General features: G+C 37.5%; 1 protein-coding gene across 1 annotated transcript in view; it reads left to right on the forward strand.

The window, feature by feature from the left end:
* Positions 1–878: 878 nt before the first annotated feature.
* Positions 879–6,409, forward strand: part of SPOCK3 (sparc/osteonectin, cwcv and kazal-like domains proteoglycan (testican) 3) — a 207,071-nt gene continuing 201,540 nt past the window's right edge. The window contains exon 1 of the mRNA XM_006754272.2: positions 879–920. The gene's annotated coding sequence lies outside the window, so the exon portion shown is untranslated. The remainder of the gene's footprint in view (positions 921–6,409) is intronic.

The following is a 6,409-nucleotide window of genomic DNA, read 5'->3' on the forward strand; positions in this document are numbered from 1 at the left end:
CGCTGGCCTCCCCAACCCCATTCAGTGGCGGGACTGACTGGCCCACCACACACAGCGCCTCCTGCCAGCTGGCCCCACCCCTTATGGGCCCCCACCACCCCAATCGGCCCACGGCCCCTCCTCCCAGCCAGCTCCATCCCCAACGGCCCCACACACCAATCGGGGGTGGGGCCCGCTGGCCAATTGCCCATAGACCTCCTCCCCCCAACCACCCGGCCCTGATTGGGCCCCAATCAGGGTGGGCTGGCCAGCCAATCTCCCACCATCTCCTCCCAACATTCCTGGCCCTGATCCACCCTGATTGGGGCTGGGCCGGCCAGACCCCACCCATGCACGAATTTGTGCACTGGGCCTCTAGTCAATTAATAAGTGACTGATTTACATCAAGTATATTTATACTTTATAGTCTAGTGGAAAATCACTTCGTATTTTTCCTGCTATATTTAATGGTTCCATTTAATATTATAAAGTTGTATAATTGGACACTGCCAAGATACTTTTATAGCTTATTAGGTCAGGGTAATTATCCGCATCTTATATTGCATGTTGAATTGCAATTTTAAAAGTACTGCATTATGATATTTAAGTGAAGTGGCAAACCAAAATAGTTCAATTCTGAGAGTAACCACAGATTTGCAATGAAAAATTAGCACATTTATTGAAAGATAGTTCTATAACATGTAAATAATGTGTTCCATTTTGATAACTTTGTTTTTCTCTTGTTCTCTTTATTTTTTTATAATTTGCTGCTTGCCATTACAGGAAGTGGAGGTTTGTATTCAGCTTCTGTATTTTCTATTTTATTTTAGATTTTATATGACTCTTTGCATTGTATTAACTCATATCCACTCAATTCACATTATTTTCCCCTTAGGATGATTATTTCCGCACTTGGAGTCCTGGAAAGGCCTTTGATCAGGGTAAGAATCTAATTATTTTAAAATAAAAATTTTTACATGTCTATAATCACTGTTTTGAACATGATATTAACTGTCTGGTTAGATTTTAAAATACTGAATAGGAGAGTTTAGATGAATGAAAAAAATCTGCAATAATTGCTTTCATTTCAGAATAATGTAGTTAAAATATATTTATTAGGTAACACGATTATGTCAAGATGACGTCTTATTACTAGATGCTGATCTTAGGTTACAATTTAGGCTTCTGAGCTGTACCATGCCCACTTTTTGTGATACAAGTCACTTCCTCCAATTTTCGAATATAGTCAAGTACAATCAATAGGAAATAGACATATTTGTGTAAAAATTCAAAATAAATGGCTTTGGTGTCTCTTTCTCAGTAAATAAAACAGTTTTATTTAAAACAGAGCTGACTGGTAATTAGACTCAGCTAGGGTCTTAGATAGGCCCAAATGGAAAAGTCTTACATATAATTGGGGTTTCCCGCACCTCTGTACACACAGTGTGTAGCTCTGGTTTGCTTACTTGAGAAGTAAAAGCAGGGCATTATGCACGGGGAAGGAAGTACTTCTTTCTACCTGTGTAATGAGGCTGAAAACTCAGGGCAACGATTATTATATAAATTATTAAACAGATTGATTACTGAATTGTACAGTATTAGAACCAGATACTTTCCTTTTTAAAGTTTGAAACAAAAGGAATTTCTACTTTATGTAGCCTAAAGTAAACTTACAAAAGATGTTACTCCATAAAATAGTATCACTTAAAAATAGAAATAATTTTTAAGAAGGAGCCATAATATGTTATTAAAGGAAGCTTAGGTTATGCCTGGGAACTTTTTATTATATATTTGGAATGAATGCTTCAACAGCCAATCTCTCTAAGAGGGAACCAACCTGGATGGACCTAGACAGGGACGGTTGTCCACATTGCCGTTAACCTGCAATTGGAAAAAGTCCCTCATATCCAAGCCCCTCTTTAATATTAGTTTATTTCTTCTGTACTTCATGTGGCCACTGTGTTTGTGGAGTATGCATTTAAAATTTCCAAAAAATTATTCTGATTTGGTTAATAAGTCAAGTGAAATGAACCAAAAGGCAAGCAATGAAAAAATAATGACATGCAGATGGAGATATATTTGCAAGCTTTCTTGGGAAATGAATTTTTATGATAGAATTAGAAACCTTGAAAAATTAGAGTTATGTATGAAATGGATATTAACACTTAAATTTGCCATATGTGGTACATCCAATTACAATAAAGATGGTGTGTGTGTGTGTGTGTGGGGGGGGGGGGGGGTTGTGTTGAACAATGATTTATTTCTCACTAAAAAAGTAAAAAAAATAAAAATAAAGATTGCTATAGGGAAGCTTCCAAGCCCTTATGTACCTTAAAACATTTATTTTAATTTTCAAAGAGGTTTTCAGCCTACTGACTTGTCAAAAAACATTGTATTTATGAGGCAAAGTGAAAGATCATGACATGATAATAGCTGACATTTATTAAGAGTGTCATGTATTGAGTTACTATTCTAAATATTCAATATATTAGTTCATTTGATCTTCAAAGTAACACTGTCAGATGATGTGGAAGGTGAGGCACTGACGGAGGTTAAAGCTTCTGCCCGGGGTCATATTCCTACAGTGTGATAGTCTGGATTTGGGTCCAGGCAGTCTGACCCCTGAACCCCATTTCCTAATTACTATGTGGTACTGTTCCTCATATGATAGCTTTGAAATAAAATAATGACATACTAACAGAATTTTAAACATTATGCTTTAAAAATAAATATTTACTTGAATGAACTTTAGAAATAGATCTGGATGCTTTGTTTCTATGTTTTAGACAATATTTTGTAGACTATCAGACCCCGGGTTTTGATTAATGGAAAATGTATTGTTGGTAAACTTACATAGGAAAGAATCTATACTAATAATATCCTAGGTGGTGTCATGCCCTCACACATCACGCTCTAATGTCATCACAAGATGGCCGTCACACAATGGCTATATTCACAGCGAATGCAGGGCCCAGGAGCCACTCTGCGTGGTGCGGCCGGGGTTCCCAGCATCTCTACAGCCTTGTGCGGAGGTTGCAGGTCCCAGAGGAGGAGGTGGGTCACAGCAGGGGAGGACAGTTGTGGGCGATTAGGCCAGCAAGTGAGGGCAGTTGGGAATGATCAGGCTGGCAGGGGAGGACAGTTGGGTGCGATCAGGCTGGCAAGGGAGGAAGGGCCGTTGGGCACCATCAGGCCCCAGCAAAGGAGGGCAATTGGAGTCAATCCGGCCAGCAGGGGAGTGGTTAGGGGGCAATCAGGCTGGCAGGCAGAAGCGGTTAGGGGCAATCAGGCAGGCAGGCAGGCAGGCAAGTGGTTAGGAGCCAACGGTCCCAGATTGTGAGACGGATGTCTGACTGCTGGATTAGGCCCCATCCGCCTAGGGATGCAGGGTGACCTGAGGGACACCCCCCGTGCACAAATTTTGTGCAACGTGCCTCTAGTTATATAGAAAAAGTTAGTTTGAGATACATATATTTGTTTTCTATTTGTTTTTGGCTTTGAGTAAAATTAACGAATCCATTGGTAGACCATACTGAGGAGTAGGAAAAACATCCTTTTCCCATCCAATTCTGAATAAGAGTGCATTATTTGAATAGAATAGAAAATGAAGTGTTGATTTCTAATGTTTATTGTTTTTCCTGATGATATAATCTTTTGTTAAATATTATTTTCAAAACATCACTGACCTGTTGAACATAAAATAGAAGACTTTTTATGAATGTTTATAATTTTTAATATACTCTTTTTCATTGGTTTATGAACAGCATAGCATATCAATATAAGTCAGTTTTTTACACTTTCTTTTTTGGAAATTTGTATATTTCCTAAAAAGAGTGAGAAAAATTTAGCTTAGTATTACATTTTTTTTAAAGTATCAACTATTGTTTTTGATTATCTAAAGTTTTACATATGTCTCCTTTTTCCCCAATTGACCCCCCCAGACATTCCCACCCCGAAAGGCAAGCCCCCACTGCCCCGGTGACTGTGTCCATTGGTTATGCTAACATGCATGTATATAAGTCCTTTGGTTGATCTCTAACCCTTCCACCTCCCCTGCCATTTATCTCTGGATCTATTTTTATTCATCAGTTTATGTTGATCATTATATCCCACATATGAGTGAGATCTAGCATTACAATTTTTATGCTTATATTTATGCCATTTTTAAAACCATATGCATTCTTACATCATACTTCCACCTCCATAGGATGCTTCACAAAATATGCAGGAATTAAAGTAACATTAATGAGCATGTAAATTAATATTTCATAATATAAATGGCATCATTTTTCAGCCTATAATTCCTCAGCACATAGGTATATGCATAAACATAAACACGCATACATACACAAATAAACTTATACATATTTACACTCTACAAATACATTTGCACCTGTAAATTTTCTTCTAGGTAAAATTAACTAATTTTTCATACATATCTTATCTACTTTTTGGTTTAATTGTCACAGATTTTCCACCTCACATAATTTCTTTTTTCATTAATCAGAACATTTCCACTTGGCTTGTTTGCCCCCCCCAAAATAATAATAATAAATAAAGACTTTTGGTAAAATATAATGGCTTCAAATGAATTTAAGTAAAACTATTTTGGTGATGGTAAATCTGCATTAAAATAAAAGAAAGCATTCCAATGTGTTAAATAAATTGCTTTGGTTATCTCCACTAGAAATTTCTGTGCCATTACTTCTCTTCATTAGTGTGGCTAATCATGAGTTGACACAATAGAAATGGACTGAAAAATAGTTTTAATGAGGACATGCATCTTTCTGAATACGGCATAAACATCCCAAGCTTATGTTGACAAAGGAAAGAAGAGATGCATGGATAAACTAAAGTAGTAGCATGATAAATCTTTTAATAAATGCTTTGGATAGATATGCTGTAGCTTTAAAACTTTTTTTTCCCTTTGTAGCAGTACTTAGTGTCCAACAGAAACCACTCCACCTGTTAAACAATATCTCGACTGGAAAGCTTCTCTCACTGTTGGGGATAGATAATGACAGGGACAGTCACTATCACCGTGGCAACAGTGCCGGGAACTATCAGAACATTGCACATGGCAGGCTGGCTCTCAAGTAGCCATGCCTCAGCTTCCTCCGGGGTTTGCTTTTTCTGCAAGTCTGGTGTGCCCTTGGGTTTAATTTTTTTTTTTTTTTACTTCTTTTCTCTTTGCTTCCTTAACTCTACATTGTTTTTTGGGTCACATATTAATTTAGGTGTGTAAGTGATAAATTACTGGAACTTTTGGCAGTATTTCCTGACAGTTGTTTAGAGTTTCTACTTATATTGAAGTGCTATATCTACAAGGATCACCTTTTATTCAAAAGATGTTGTTTTTTATTTTATTTTTTTTTGTTTTTTGTTTTTTGTTTGTTTTTCCTGTAGGATTTGATATCTAGGTGCTCTGACGTGAGAGTTAGGAGCAAAATGCGCTTTCTATAATTCCTTAATTTTACTCTTCAAACCAGTTTGGAGTATCTCCACTTGGTATCATGGCAATGGATTATAATCAATAGACTAATAATAGAGAAAGGGAAATTAAATAGATCCAGAGATTTCAGGACAAATTGATGTGTTTCACCCGCGTGTGCAGATTTCTGAGTATATGGAATTAGGGAAAAAAGTGTAGCTGTGACTTAGTTCAGCACTCTGTTGTTGTTTTTTTACGATGTTTTATTGATTTCAGAGAGAGGAAGGGAGAGGGAGAGAGAGGTAGAAACATCAGTGATGAGAAAGAGTCATTGATCAGCTGCCCCTTGCATGCCCCACACTGAGAATTGAGCCTGCAACTCATGAAATGTGCCCTGACTAGGAATCAAATCTTGACCTCCTGGTTCATGGGCCAATACTTAACCACTTAGTCACACCATCCAGGCACAGCTGTCTCTATTAAGTCCAGAGCTCTCTGGGAACAGCAGCTAATTTGGTTACATTTAATTCAACCAAAAATCCCGAAAGTGAAATTCAAACTGCTCAAAATCCAGTTAGGAAAGATAGACTGTGAATAGCTGATCTTGTATCTAGATGAGCAAGAATTGGAGGGAGGTGAAAAAGAAAGACCCTGCTCTCTGCAAGGCCAGTCATATCCTTAGCCATATATGTGCCTGTTGTTTCTTCTTTTCAGGATCAGTTCTTAGAGTTTTTAATCTAATTCTCCCAATTCTTCCTATCCATTTGCAAAACTTGTCACATATACCAACAGTCACAGCTTGAGATGCCCCCTTGCATAAATCCCTGGCTACTAAAGGAGAGGTGTTGATATTTCTTCGGGAGCTTTTATTCCCTTCAATGAACAGAGCTGCTATATTATTATGGCTGTATTTATTTCTGAATTTTAAAAAGACTAGCATTTGAGAAATGCACCCCCAACTATCTTTTCCTTTTTATTTCTTTTTTTTTTTTTTTTTTT

This window comes from Myotis davidii, unplaced genomic scaffold, assembly GCF_000327345.1.
Source record: "Myotis davidii unplaced genomic scaffold, ASM32734v1 scaffold392, whole genome shotgun sequence".
Classification (NCBI taxonomy): Eukaryota; Metazoa; Chordata; class Mammalia; order Chiroptera; family Vespertilionidae; genus Myotis; species Myotis davidii.